Source organism: Stegodyphus dumicola, chromosome 1 (assembly GCF_044657685.1).
Source record: "Stegodyphus dumicola isolate Sdum_Otavi_A_Nest chromosome 1, ASM4465768v1".
Taxonomy (NCBI): Eukaryota; Metazoa; Arthropoda; class Arachnida; order Araneae; family Eresidae; genus Stegodyphus; species Stegodyphus dumicola.
The window spans coordinates 119,672,598-119,689,454 of NC_140768.1; positions in this window are offsets into that span (position 1 = coordinate 119,672,598).

Consider the following 16,857-nt stretch of genomic DNA (forward strand, 5'->3'; position numbering starts at 1 on the left):
CTTTTGACCAGGAGAATTTATTATGAATTATTATTATTGTTTTACATATATTATTATTAGTTACTGATGAAGATCAATAATGGTTTTGGTTTGGTTTATTTAATTACGGCTATCTGCCTAAGGGAAGGGATGCCTTCGTGGAGGACTTTCTAAGGGAAACTGGCTCGTATACACCTTACACATGGGAAAAACCATGAAAACACCCATGCAGCCAGCCCGTTCGCAGGATTCGAACCTCGGACCGAACTACCAGTGTTCAGTGTCTTAACCGCTCGGCCTCTGGTGGGCCATATGAAATAACGAAAATTTGCTATCTTTGCTTTATTTCCAGCATAAATGCAAGTGTTTATTTTAGGAAAATAAAGCTGAATAAAATTTGTATATTTTTGCTAATTTTTTGAAAGATAATTTTAACTATTTCATTTGTATTATGGAGAATAGCGAGAATGAAACAAGTAAAAACCTTTCATCAGATAACAAATAAGTGAAGATGCCAAATTTGAATATTAAGCGATAAAAAATTTAGAGAGCACACTACTCATACTTATCTCAGATGTTAAAAATCTGTTGGTTTATATAAAAAGTTGAGTAATTCTTAATACAGAATACTATAACAATGCAAGCACTGACATAGTTTTCATAACCCTACATTTAAAAAACATTATAATTTAAAGATATAGCTTTTCCTGAAAATATACCATAAAGTACCACATTTAACCAATTTGTTACAAGCTTGATACCATGTGAGCAAACTTCAAACTGCATATCAGTTAGATTAAAAATGAAGAACAAGAACTGAATATGAATAAGGTACTAAATTTTTAAAAGTCTATAATATAAACAGGCTAAATGAAATAATGCATAAGTGTATATTAAAAAATGTATGGTATTAATTTTAGAAAAACACCTATTGGCTCAGGAAAGTTTCGTGAAATTTAAACCAAGTACTGAAGTTGCATTCATGCCAAAATGAAACCACACTTTTTATATGCTCGTATTTTATTGTGGAATGTAAATACAAGTAATCAGGAATACAATGAATTCACAATATTAAAAAGAAGCAATATTAAAAAATCACAGGTGGACATGAAGAATAATCTTACGAACACTCTATAAAACTGCTTTTAATTTTTATACAACAAATGAAATTACCTTGAATTATAGAAGAAAGGTAGTTGAACAAATATGAAAATGAGATTTCATAACCAGGATAACTTCATGCAAAATTAAGAAAGCAGCTGCTAGAAATATTGATACTCTTCTGTTATGAGGATTGATTGTATGTATGTATATACATGTGCATGTCTATTTGTGTGTGTATGCATACATATATATATGCACATGCAAAATATATATACCAATTGTGGCCAATGTGCGGCTCATGCACATAAAATATATGTATGAAATATGGTAAACTAAAACTATTCAGTGTCCAAAAGGAAGTAATTAATTAGTTTAGACTCTTTTTACAAAGTTATCAGGGATTTCTTTCTATTTAAAACCTCCTCCACTACTTCTATAATGATGTAAATATGAACTTGTGGCTTTTAGAAAATTTAGATGCAGCTCTCGAACATTCCTGAATTCAAACGTGCTTACTGAAATGAAGTTTGGCCAACTCTGATATGTACATTTCTGAATCTGGTTCCGATAACAGAACAGGGCCAAAATATCTTGTGAAAGAATATATATTGAAATGCCTCACATTATTTATTAAGTGAAATGGATTTGAAAAAAAAAAAAGGTACAAAAGTTGTATCTTCAAAATAAACAATATGTTAATATGTAATTCCTTAACATCAGAAAACATACTGACAAATTATCAATAACATAAATGATATTCTAATGGAAATTATAAGTAGATACACTTATAACTATTAAACCAGTCTGCAGTTATAAAATATAGCAATTTTAATTTTGACATCAGTTGCAAAAGTATTGCACAGCAGAAATATACTTTAATTCACAATGGCATTACCATAATATTCCTGTCATTGCAACTTACTTATTATAATACAAACCCAGTTATTTCAAATCAATTTCTATATAATTCCTGTGTAATATAGTACTTCAAATATACTGTTTGGTATGCCTGTTCACACTTGAATTCTTAATTTTGTTTTATAATTCTTTAGTTATGACCGGAGAAATGCATGCAAATAATTCCATGTTATAAAATGCGTTATATATTCCATTTTAATGTGATCATATCTTTACTTTGAACATCAAAATATGATTTAATCTTTGAAATATATTCATCTCATAAAGTGGTAAACAGCACATCGCAAACTAATGAACTACGATATAATATAAACAGTGTTAAATAAACAAAATGTTGTATTAACATTTGGGCCTGACTCTGGCTCACTTTGAAAAAACTGACACCACTTCTGAACCTTAATGTAAATTTTTAAGCAAACTGTTGCTCCTTTTAATATTCCCCATCTTACTAATGAATTATTTTGGTAATTCATCACAAACGATGCATCCCTCAGGGGGCTCACTTTTGTGAGTACGGGTGTGGCAATCCCGAGGTACCCTAGCCCTTCAGGGGATCATCTTCTTGGTGAGACGGGTGTCACGATCCTGGAGCCCCAGTGATCTATCCTCTTTTCCGTCTCCTCTCCTCTTGGCTGGATCTTTTTCCCTTCCCTTCTCCCTTGTGGTTTCTCTCTACGGAGTTTGGGGCTCGTCACGAGAGGCTAGAACAGACCTTGTTTCTAGTTTTCAAGTGGCGAGAAAACTGCCCACGTGTTTGCCGTGCGTGGAGACCCGTGTCGCTGGAAAGGAGGGTCCTGGTAGTTGAGGGGCGAGGTACTGTCCCCAACACACTGCTTTGGCCTCTGCTTCAGCTAAACGGGAGGCACCTTAGTCGTCCTCACGGGTGTCAATCGGCTGGTCACTAGTCCTTGTGTCAGTGGCTTGGGGTCAAGCTCTCGGGAGTACCTGCTTTCGGGAAAGCCGACTGTGGGGCTTCAGTTTGCGTATAGGTCCGGCTAGCCCTAACACAGGAATCTGTGTTCCCTTGTTGGGCTCCGTGGTGGGCGGGGCCGTCGGACCCGAATCTTTTCTATTTTCAATATGGCAAATACACATATTTTTTTATTAAAAAACTTTGAAGTCACTCCAGTCTCTCAACCTAGTTCTGAAACATCTACTACTAAACCAATCATTCAACCTAGTTCTGAAACATCTCCTACTAAACCAGTCACTCAACCTAGTTCTGAAACATCTACTAATAAACCAATCATTCAACCTAGTTCTGAAACGTCTCCTACTAAACCAGTCACTCAACCTGTCGCTCAACCTAGTTCTGAAAATTCTGCAAAAAAATTACGGACAGATGCAAATAAAAAAAATCATAACAATAGTCCCCGTTTCCTAGTAATCTCTAGTCCTTCTGGCGAAATGCATAAGATGTCTCCTTTCGTAATAAACAAATACATCCAGTCTTGTATTGGTGAGCCGAGAAACATAAAGCGTCTCCGCTCCGGAGACTTGCTTATTGATACACACTCAGCCACCCAGTCTGCTTCTTTACTTCAGATTACTCAACTTGGGCAAGCGAATGTCACTGTAACACCCCATAAGTCACTGAACTATTGTCGTGGTGTAATCTCAGAATTCGACCTTCTGTATGTTTCTGAAGAAGAGATCGCTTCTGAGTTATCCGAACAAAATGTCTGCGGTGTAAGGCGGATCAAGATGCGTAAAGAAGGTAAGTTGATAGACACGAAACACGTGATCCTTACCTTCAACACGCCTGATCTGCCTAAGAATATTAAGGCCGGATATCTAAATATTCCTGTAAGACCTTATATTCCAAACCCTATGCGATGTTTCCAATGCCAGCGTTTCGGCCATTCTAAGACGTCTTGTCGTGGCAGCCTCACATGCGCCCGATGCTCACAGATTGGCCACGATTCTGATAATTGTACCGCTGCGCCTTTATGTATAAATTGCAAGGGTGACCACCCAGCATTTTCTCGCTTGTGCCCAAAATGGAAATCGGAAAAAGAAATCCAGACTGCAAAAGTTACTAGGAACATCTCTTACGCCGAAGCCAGAAGACTAGTCCAGAGCACACAGCTTCGACCAAATTCATCATACGCCAGTGCTGTTAAATCATATCGTACAGTCGCCACCCAAACACCAATAGGCACACAGACCCTACCAAATAAAACCCAACCGTCTACATCCAACAAGAAAAAAGAAAATGCAACTCATATAGTACAAAAGAAAGAAACAATTATTCAACGTAAGCCGAAAACTGCCACACAAAAAATATCAAATAAAAATAGAAGTCGCAGCAATAGCTCTCTTGATGACATGATTTCTGAATCTGCGGATTCAGACTTTATGGAAGTGGAAGAGGGTCTGGAATTTCCCAGGCATCTACTTCCACGAAAAACAAAAGAACAGCACAGGAAAAACAAAAACCATTCATAATGGCCACCCTCGTGTCATGGAACTGTCGCGGTTTCCACCGAAATTTGCTTGACATCAAATCTATAATAAATGTGTACCATCCTGTGTGCTTCGCAATACAGGAAACAAATCTGAAACCAGAACACCATGCAAAACTTCGGAGGTTTTCTTTCGTCAGGAAGGATAACCTTGCAGGTGAGCGTGCCAGTGGAGGAGTAGGTCTCCTCTCCTCACTGGATTATCCCTCAAATGTACTTCCTTTGACGACATCCCTCCAAGTTGTCGCTACTCAAATAAATTTTGATATTGTTGTTTCATTTGTTTCTTTGTATTTGCCTCCAAATGAGCACATTTATCAGCAAGATTTAAATAATCTAATAGAGCAGCTGCCTGAGCATTATATTATAATAGGAGATTTTAACGGCCATAGTCCACTCTGGGGTAGCAAAGATACAAATTGCCGAGGAAGACAAATTGAGCAGATGATCGAAGATCACAGCCTTTGTCTCCTTAATAATGGGCAAGATACATACTTCCATGAGCCTTCAAGGACATTCCACGCTCTCGATCTTGCCATCTGTTCACCATCTCTGTTGCCATTTTGCACTTTTAGTGTCGGAAATGACCTGTACAACAGCGATCATTATCCTATTTTTGTGTCTCTTGCACGAAGAGGAGCAAACCCCATGTCGAGATCCCCTCGATTCATACTGGACAGGGCAGACTGGGAACTCTTCTCTTCCATTGCAGAGCTCACAGATGAAATGGTAGAAGATGCGCATATCGATGACGCTGTTAAAGCTGTTACTAATACTATTATTCAGGCAGCTATGCTCTCCATTCCTAGAACATCAGGAAAACTACTAAAATATTCAAAACCATGGTGGAATCGCGACTGTCATGAAGCACTGAAAAAACAGAAAAAAGCATGGGGTATTTTTCGTAGATATCCTACTCTGCGAAACCTCATAGCTTTTAAAAGATCCAAAGCAAATGCACGGAAAGTAAGAAGGCAGAGCCAGAGGGATTCCTGGATTTCATATGTGTCCTCAATAACATCCTCTACGCCTAGTAAGCGGGTTTGGGAAAGAGTTCGAAAAGCATGCGGAATGTATAAAGACCACTCACTTTCCTTTCTGGAAAAAGATGGCCGAGTGATTAGCTCCATAGAAGAAATTGCAAATACAATTGGTGAGACATTTGCTGCCGTTTCTTCCAGCCGAAATTACTCACCTGCATTTCTTTCTATCAAGCAACGCTCTGAGAAAAATCCCATCGCTTTCAACTCTTCCAACTTTGAGCCGTACAATAGAGACTTTACTATGGTTGAATTAAAGAGAGCTTTGTTGCAGACACATAGGTCTTGTCCGGGTCTGGATGGCGTGTATTATGAAATGCTAAAGCATCTGTCCTATAAGTCACTGAGTGCCCTTCTCACACTTTACAATAGAGTGTGGAAGGAGCGTACATTTCCCAGTGCATGGAGGAGAGCTGTTGTCATTCCTATTGCGAAGCCAGGGAAAGACCCGAGGAATCCCTCGAACTATCGGCCAATTGCCCTTACCAGTTGTGTTTGCAAACTGTTTGAAAAGATGGTAAACAGCCGCCTAGTCTACTTCTTGGAAAAGAATAATATTATATCGCCTTATCAGAGCGGTTTTCGACAGGGGAGAACGACCGTAGACAATATGCTTCTATTAGAGACATCTATTCGGAAAGCCTTTGTCAGAAGAAGTCACCTTGTCTCAATATTCTTCGACATTGAGAAAGCTTATGATAAGGCATGGAGATACGGTATACTCCGGGATCTTCACGAGAGTGGCTTGCGCGGCAACCTACCAATTTTCATACAGAATTTCTTGAACGCTAGAACTTTTCAAGTAAGGATTGGCTCTGTTTTTTCGGATGTTTTTCAACAGGAAAAGGGTGTGCCTCAAGGCTGTGTGCTTAGTGTAACGCTGTTCAGTTTAAAAATAAATTCTGTATTAAAAGAACTTCCTCACACCATCTTAGGATCACTATATGTAGATGATTTACAGATTAGCTGTCGAGGAGCAGACATGAGATACATAGAGAGGCAATTGCAGATGGCTCTGAATAAGATCCAAGAATGGTCAGACAAACAGGGATTTACTTTTTCGAAACAGAAAACTGTGTGCGTGCACTTTTGTAGGAAGCGAGGTCTCCATCCTGAACCTGAGTTATATCTAAATGGTACAATTATTCCAGTTGCGCCCGAAGTAAAATTTTTAGGAGTAACGTTCGACCAGAAATTGACTTTCCTTTCTCATGTTTTAAACCTGAGAAAGAAGTGTCTCAAAACACTAAATATGTTAAAAGTGTTGGCGAACACCTCCTGGGGTGCAGAGCGTTGCTCCATGCTTCGCATTTACAGAGCGCTTATCCGCTCTAGACTGGACTATGGCTCAGTTGTTTATGGATCCGCTCGGTCATCTGTTTTGTTAAAACTGGATCCTGTTCACCATCAAGGTTTGAGGATATGTTCAGGAGCCTTCAGGACTTCTCCTGTCCAGAGCCTGTATGTTGACTGTAATGAACCATCACTTTATCTGAGGCGTGAACAATTGTCCCTTTTGCAATATTTTAATATACTATCCCAACCTGAACATCCCAATAAGCTGTGCTTACTTGATGATGTGAGTAACGCGTTATTTGAAACACGTCCATCTTGTGTTCCTACATTTCTTTTAAGAGTTCGCCCTGTCATTGAGGAACTTTCCCTCTCTGATATGCACCCCCAAGCAGTACAGAATTTTGAAATCCCACCTTGGGAAAATGCACGGATTCAGCTTCTTGATGTTTTTAAGTATCATGTGAAGGCAAGCACTAACGAGATTATATACAGACAACTCTTCGCTGAGCACAGGAACAAATATAGCAGTTATCTTCCAGTTTATACAGATGGGTCCAAGTCAAAAGATCATGTGGGGATGGCATATGTAATTAAAGACCACATGGAGGGCAGACGCTTGCACAATGCTTTCTCTGTCTTAACATCCGAATTAACTGCGATATATTATAGTCTTTTATACATCTCAAGGCTCTGCTACAAAAAGTTTATAATTTATACAGATTCGTATAGTGCTCTTAAATCAATAGAAGCTTTTCCTAATACTCAAAATCCAGTAATAGTGGATATTCTCAAAATACATATAAACTTAATGAATCGTGGGTATGATATCCTGTACTGCTGGGTTCCCGGGCATGTGGGAATAAAAGGGAATGAGCTGGCAGATATCACAGCAAAATGTGCTGTTGAACTGTCCAGTCGTCTCATCCCTTTTGCAGACATTTGTTGTGTTGTGAAACAAAAGATCCGAAAAAAATGGCAACAACTTTGGGATGTTCAGCTTCAAAATAAATTAAGACATGTAAAACCTAGAATTGAGCACTGGGAATTAACCAAAAATCGTAAGGAGGAAGTTCTTTTGACTCGCCTCAGAATTGGTCACACTAGAGTGACACATAACTACCTTTTAAAAGCTGAAAATGAGCCTGTTTGTTTTCACTGTAATGTTTGTTTATCTGTTCGTCATATTTTAATTGAGTGTCCATGTTTTAATAGTCTTCGCCAGAAATATTTTAATAGCTGTGACTTACCTCTCGACCGTTTAATCGGAAGAGAGGTCAATTCTAATTTATTTTATTATTTAAAAGAGATTGGCTTTTATTACCAAATGTAATTTGTTTTGAAGACTGTGTCTTGAATGTTAATATGTGCTTTTAACTTGTTTTTATATGACTTCATCCTCTGGATTTGGTACATTTATCTACTTGTTTTTATTTATTGAATTTTAATGTCATCAATTGTAATCATCTCATCTTTTGTTTGGCGCGTCATAACCATCTCTGGTTTTTGCGCCATAATCACTCACTCACTCACTCACAAACGATGCAACTAGCAATTATGATATGGCGTTTTTATTTTGGCGATTCTAAATATTAAATTTTCGCCAAAAGTGGTAAACTTACACAGCTAAGTTCTAGTGTTAATGCTGACGTCCAAAGGAAAGAAAACCACCTGACCTGTAATAACCAATCAGCATTAAGTTACGCATTTTCCTCTTCTGGTCTTGAGACGCCTGTAACAATTTGCTATCGCTGTTATATGGTATGCACTTGAACCTTAAGGATATAGGAAAACTATACATCTTGAGTGTTTTTTAGGCAGAACATTTTTAAATTCACAGATATTGTTCTTAGTTTGTAAACATTCCCTATTACATATAATTCACAATGTTTGACAGAAAATTTACATATGATATTACTCTGTGTCTTATATTGAATTAAATTATTATAATTTGAATACTGTTGTTATTGTATTGCTACGCATCTACTTGCACTCTAAGTGAAATAAATAACAGTAAGAAAAAGTAATTAAACGGCATAGAACAACATTTTGGGTCACAGTATATTTCATATTCCGGTTATTAGCAAAACAGTTATTTGTAATGAATGAAAAGGAATAGAAAATCGAACTAATTCTTAACAATATTTATATACCACATGTACGAACTGCTAGGACAATAATATTTGACTTTTATTTTTATGGATTAAAACTCTACAAGAAATTAAGAAATATTATTTATTTTTTCATAAAAAACCTACTGTTTTGCAAAAACTTGTAAACATCTTCAAGTTGATTCTGTTGATATTTTCATTAGATCTCATCAAAGAGTTTCATATTTTTCTATCAGAATGTTTTAAAAATCATTTATTCATCATAAAATGTCTGTATACATCTAGGTTCAGCAAAGAATTTTGTGTAGCTGGTACTCTTTTCATTCACATTTTTCACACTTGGGATCTTTTGTATTCCAAACTTTTGTATACTGTAGTTCTAAATTTGATGTACTTTTGAAGTAATTATCTCACAATTTTGTGCATTTATTGAATTATAATAAAATTACTGTATTATTATTTCAGTTACATTTTAATTAATATTTTCATTCTGGGATATACAGTCTCAAACCTTACCTAGTGGTGCAGTGTTCCAGATTTAGAAAACATTTTGAACAAATAAGATCTTACTTCAAAATAGCTTTCTGTCCATCTTATCAAAAGAATGTAATCTGTCACTGAATAACAAATTTTCTAAAATTCCAGTCTTGTCATTTCATCCTTTCCTCTATATTCTAATTTATATTAATAACTTCTTACAATCCAAGGTACCCTTCTAATGTTTTAATCTGATGCTATACTGTAGGCTGTTTTCATATTTCAAATAAACTAATTTTCCTGTAATTCTATATATTCTTTTATTATAATTTGTCTTATCTTGATTCAGATTCATTAATTTGATTATATAATTTTATATTACTTGTCACAATACTAACAATTTTGGCTCAGATAATTAGACTTTTTTAATTCTTTCCAGACATTGTTTAAATATTCATTGTATAACTGAAAAGCTGTAATACTAAAGGTAAATAAAGGAAGAAACTAAAGCATATTTCATGCATCTTCTTCTTGTCCCTCTTTTTTAATTCATGCAGTGTATATATTTCTCGTTGACTGTTCATTATTTGGCTCTAGTGTAGAATTGGGTGCCCCTTCGATTAGTGCAGGGGCGTAGCTAGAGGGAGCATCTGTCCCCGGGTGCAGAATCCAAGGGGCTTCAAACTGATGTTACGACATGTTAGAATTAAATGTTTTCCATCCTTGGCAAGCAGTAGGGGCGCGAAATCTTCAGTTGTCCCTGGGTGCTGAAAACCCTAGCTATGGATTAGCGACAATTTTTTAAAAAATTTTGCCTATGAAACCTCACTTCTGGTTACCATGATAGTTTTAACTGTGTTTTAGCTTCCTGAATTTATTTAAATGAAAATAGATTGATGTGTACATGGACAAATTTAAGGCAGTGTGCAATGCCTAGTTTGTGCAATTCTAAGATGTTTTTTTTAAGTGAAAACAGATTGATGTGTACATGGACACAGAGTTTGTGCAATTTTTTGACTTCTTATTTTGGTTTTGTGTAGCGGCCATCTTGAAATTGTGCCTTCCTGGCACCGATCTTGGCGTCGAGAAAGAATCCCCAAAAAACAAAGGGCACCCAATTGTAAACTTTTACCCATTATTTTTATAATTTGCATGTATTGATATGCATATTTTTGTAAATTTTGCATTGTTACTCATTTCATTCTGATATTCTGTTTATTTATTACATCAATTAATGGAAATTTATTTGTTTTGTCAAAGTTTAGTTATTGTTTATTAACTCCCAGTAAATTTAATGTGAAACAGAGTTTGAGTACTTTTCTCTAGTGCTGTAAATATTTATACATAGCTGTCTGTTTCTATACTTATTTAAGGATTTTGATTTTCCATTAAAAACAAGAATCAAAATTCAATTTTATAAAGCTAATTACTACAGTTAAAATATTTGTTGCAAATAAATGCATTTAAAATTTTAAAATACTTAAAAACAGTTTAAGTAACTACAGTTTTAAGTTTGCTTGTTGGAATTTCAAATAAAAATGCAATTAATTTGAATATTTTTATGCTAACTTAATTAAAGAGTTTAAAGCATTCAATATAGTAGTATTACATTAAAAATTCTGCATTATTTAATTTCATCGAGAACACAATGAACCTTCATTACAATATTCAGTTCATTCAATATTTTCAGAAATGTACTTGTCCTAAAATTGAAAATATAATTATTTTTTAAGAAAAACTTCATTAAAAAATTTACTGATGGCTATTTTATTCATATTTCCCTAATTACTTATTTTATGAAGCTGTATTTTTTAGTCAATTTATGGCAAAGCACACAAAGGCTATCTGCTTAAGAGGAATCTTTCCTTCGTGAAAGATTATGTAACATTCATATTCACTGTGCACATAGGAAAAATTATGAAGACAAATTGTGCGCCAATAGTCTAACCTGGATTGAATTACCAATTCTTAGAGATTAATTTCGGGGTTCTTACTTTAAAGATAAGGTACTTTTCCGTTTTGCCGGCGCAAGCGATAAAGTTGCCAATAATGGTACAACTGATGCCAAACGGAATATTCTCGCTGGTAACCTTTTACGCATCATTTTCAAAACAAGTCACAGCTTTTTCTTATCAGACTGGTTGTTTCTTACAATACTGGCATATAGAATACATAGAATTTTTATCAGATAGTTCAGTTTATGTCTAAGGCCATTTTCGGTAATTAAGTCAATTGGGATGCAATCACAGCGCTTATCCGAAGCCGAAAATATAGAAAAGGTAAAGTCAAGGGTTAAATTCATCCATTCTAATGAGAATGCATTAGCGAAGTAAAGCACTGCAGTTTTACATAATTTCTGAGTAAGCTATTCGTACGAATTGAAATATTTCTTGCATTTAAACGTGTGTTCCAAATTAAGATTTAACTTGAAATGAATGTAGATAATTACTGAGAGCATTAGATTTTTGTAGAGTAGTTTACGTGAGATGAGATCGCTTGGGGTAACGTGATATGAACCGGCGAATCAGGATGTTGAACCATGAAAACATAGTAAATTCTTAAATTAATGTCTTTTTACAAATTTATTGTCTTTATTTATTGGCTTTTTATAAAATTTTAAGCGATATTAAAATGTTTATGCCTTCTTTTTTTAAAAGAATTCTTAGAACTAATATTTTTTATGTGTATACTGTATGTTGTCGCCAATAAAGTCTGCTTGGCGAGATTTGCGCCGGCGAAACGGAAAAGTACCAAAGATAATTTCTGTACTAAAATTGTTGAGAACATAGGGGTTATTTAAATGTGCAGCTGTTATAAAGTAACACTTTTGTAATAAAATAGTAAAATTTATCTTTGAGATTCTTGTAAGAGATAAAGTTCATCATTATTATTCTTAATGGAGGCTTTTCTTAAGTTTTAGTTAGAATCATTAATATGCATGAATCACATATATGCAGAAACCACACAAAATTTAATTTTCTTTCTGAATTTTGAATTAAAATTCTGAACAGATTTTATTTGTTTAACAACTAGTGAAGAACCTTTGGTATGTTTACAAAAATTATGCATTTTCTACATTAAGGTCTGATTAATAGATTTTTATTTTTTTTATATACTATGAGAAGTATAGACATAATTATTTCTTAAACCTGTTCATGACTTTAGCCATTAAATAAATCTATAATAATATTAGATTAGATATAACCACAGATTCTCGTAAAGTTCACTATGCGTTTCTTGTAATTATAAAAGTTGAGTTTTTTTTTTTTTTTTTTAATTTACTAGAATTTTATGTGTCAGATACCTAAAGATAAAAAATTATAGTTTAGTTAATTAACTTCGAAAAATGGCAGCTCAGTATCCAAGCATGCAAAACTGAAGCATAAAAATATTTATTCATGAATACATGAAAAAATCCAAAAAGCAGTATCCATTTAGGAATAAAATATTTAAAAGAAAAAGATAGAGACTGTTAGTTTAGTAAAATCTTTTTATATTAAAAGTACCTAACCTTATATTAAAGGCAAACAGGCTGGCTGCATGGGTGTTTTTGTGGTTTTCCCCATGTGTAATGTGTATACGAGCGAGTTTCCCTTAGAAATGCATGTCATCTCTTTCACCCAAGAACTTTCCATGTCACTGTCTCAATTTTGAATTTTTAACAGGTCAACTTCATAAACTTCCGTAATTTGATATTTAATTTCACATGAAAGAGTATTTCTAGCGAGTAAAAATCAAGCAGGTGTCACTTCATATAAATAAGAACTTAAATTAGCACACATCATTGACTGATAATGGATGATTTTGATTGTCACTTGCTTATTGTTCAATCAATAGACTGGTGACAGAAGTATGTTACAAAGTAGATATGAACTCTTGTCTCCCACTTCAATTAGTTGCTCAATACTATGAATGTTTATATGGAAAATAGCCTGGCTTATGCATTTTTAAAATTAAAATGTTTATTCAAATAAATTTTTCCATTCCTTTTTATTGTGAAATAGGTATAACATTTTGTGTATGGTATACAGTAAATTACATTAATATTTTGCTCTTCATTTTGTATTCAACCAACTGTACACATACGTGTATTAATTTTCATAAATTTACTGAAAGGTCATCATTTATCATTACCCATTAATAAAAAATTACCCATGTTTTACTGTATTAGAAAAAAAAGGCTCATCATGGGTAAAATGTTGTCTGAAGCCATGGAATGCTATTAGTTTGTTCCAGATTCAATAACCAGTAGATAAATAGATTAGAAACACATGGTTTTCAAGGCTTTGCCATAAAAATACAAATTATTTAACTTCAAAAAAGCTGCATTTATTCCTAGAGAAATTTAGGCTAACTGTCTTTAAAAAATTTCTCATAAAGGCATATCTTTTATATAATTTGTCACAATAAATTATCTATCCACCTGCTTCATTCAGACTAATGCAAAAATGTGCTAAAAATATCGGAATTCATCATTAATATGAAAAAAAAACTAAATGGTTTTCTGCGAATTGCTGAAAGGTACTATGCGCAATGTCTATTTTTTAAATGACCTATGTAAGGAAACTAGAGACACTGTTGAATGCATCATGAAAAAAATATTCAGCAAATTCTAACTATTGAGAGGGACTAGATGCTGTAGAAACAGAAGTCATTAAATTGTTTGTTTTATTTGTTCGAATATAGCAAATTACATTACAGCTATCTGCTTAAATGAAGGGATGCCTTCGTGGAGGAATTTCTAAAAGAAACTGTCTCATATTCATATTGTATGTAGGAAACACTATGATCCCAGCTTTTACTTCTGGGTCCGAAAAGAAAGAACTGATTAGGCTAATATTTTTTTTTTTTTTTTTTGTTTGACAAAATATATTGTTATATTGTTATTTGTTTATCAAGCAGAATGGCTTTGTGAAGATTTTTCTAAGAAAAACTAGCTGATACATCATTACACAAGATAAAATCTACAGAAATGCATGCAAGCAGTTTCTTCCAGCTACCAGAATAAACCTCAGGAAAAATTACAAGTGTTTGTGGCTTTAACTACTTGTCTCTATAAACAACTGTAAGAAACTGATTTTTGTCATATACATATGGCAATACTCATCTGTCTCATATGCCATAATACATACGAGAATCTCATTTGTCATATACATATGAATACATATGGTTGTCTCTTTAAACAGTAACTTCAGATGAGCAGCAAGAAATTAAATAGCTGAAAGAGAATGTGGACATTAAGCTATCCCCCTTAGTGCATAAGAAATATTACATATTCCCAAATCACTCATGAATCAACTACAAAACGCTAACATTATTTTAAACCTCAAAGTCTTACAGCTGATTAACAACTAATTCGTCTCGTCTTTCAGAGCCGTATTTACACTGTCATCAAAATTTAAGGATAATGACAGAAATAAAAGTAGCTGATACTTAAAAATTATTAATAGAAATTTGTACAAAAGCATTAGTTAACATAAATTACAATATTTGGCAGTTGATTATTCGCAAAATATTTAAATTAAAAGCAAATTGATGGGAAAATTAAGCCCCTCTTGCAGAAAAATTTTTTCATTAATGTGGTGTATGGTCACCTAGGGCAAGTTTGCACATCTGACATCTTGATTTCATAGACTTTACCAAAGTGTTGATGAAGTCTTGTAGAATTGTACGCCAATGATCTAAAAGTGGATTTGTCAGCTCTTGAAAGGTCCGTGGACGAATTCGGCGTTTTAAGGCATCCCACACATGCTCAAGTCGGGTGAGTAAAGTGGTCAATACATTTGAGTGATATCTTCTGTTTACAAGTATTCTTACACCACATATACTTGACCAGGCCACAAATTTTCATCCATTAGCAAAACTTCTGGGCCAATAGCACTCCTAAACAGTCTAACTTGGGGTTCCAGTAGCTCGTCAACATATCTACAAACGGTTACAGAACCTCCTTGAAAGATATGCTTGAAAGATTCCGATGCGGCCATTGGTCGTACGCATTAAACCGCGGAAACGGTATATTTCACGGACAAGAGAAGGGAAGTTGTGTGTTCCTTTCTCTTTCCAGATCAACACACGTCTAGAATCACTGTTTATACTACGTGTGGACTTCTCAGTAAACAATACTCGGGATCAGTCGGTTTGGCTCCACTGAACATGACGACGGTACCAGTTTAAACGGGCCCCTCTGGAAGATGGAGTGAATGGGACACAAACCATTGGTTTTCTTGCATACAGTCCAACCTCGTTAAGCCTTCGTGCAGCAGCAGAACGGCTAATTCGAGTTCCTATCGCAGCATGAAGCTCTAAAACCAAATCCCTTGCAGTTTCTTCGCGTGAACAAGGATATAAAACGCTCTTCTGATGCACTTGTTGCTCTTGGTCGCCGTTGACCAAGGCTGTCTGTCAACCGATTCATTGCTTAAAAAAGCAGCTCCAGATTCAAATCTTTTGCGACTTCCATTTGTATTTGATTTCTCTCGATTATACCAATTTTTCGCCACTTTTGACCTTCACTTAAATGATGCTTTGAGCCATAACTATAGAATACTGATCACTCTCAGAAACCATATTCCATTTAAACAGTACAACAGACCGGAATTCCAACATGCATCTATTGCGCACCACATTGTCAGTCACCGAATTTGCATATTTCTGGCGTTAACGTATGCGCGGAAGTGCAATTTTGTGTTCAATTGTATATAATTAATAGAGGCGTAGCTAAGGTTTTCAGCGCCCGGGGACATCTAAAGATTTTGCGCCCCTTTCTGTATTCCAAGAATGGAAAACATTTCATTCTGAAATGTATATCATCAATTTGCCGCCCCCTGGATGCTGCACCCGGGGACGGATGTCCCCCTTGCCCCACCCTAGCTACGCCACTGTTAATTAACGTAAATAATTATAGCATCGGGCATTGGTTGCAACATTAACATAGTAAGCATATTTTTTCCTCATTATCCTTTAATTTTGATAACCAGTGTATATGGTGCAGCACGAGTTCTGTAACAAAATTGGTCTTAGGGCTTCAAAAGCAAGTCAGCAGCAAGACGCGTTAGAAGCGTACTTGTTCATACTTAACGTATTATTTAAGCTATTTTTACAGTTTAAATATTTTTGAACTCAGAATTGAAATATCTACGAGTGCATGTAAGAAATATATCTATATAAGAATAAAATGAATTTAAATATTTATAGAAATTTGCAACAATTAATATTTATTTACCTACCACAGAAATGTAATCTTATAAACATGTCTGTCCGGTCATGTACTTACAGAAAAATACTTGTCTGTATTCAGAAATATTCATGAGCATTCACTGATCCATCTATATAATGTAAAAGAGATGACAGACCTCCTGAGGAACAGGATAGCTTATTTGAATACGGGAAAGCATACTAGTCTTATCTGCTGAGGGGAAATGAGGACTTTCTAAAGAAAACTGGATCAAAGTCATGTTTCAGATGTAAATA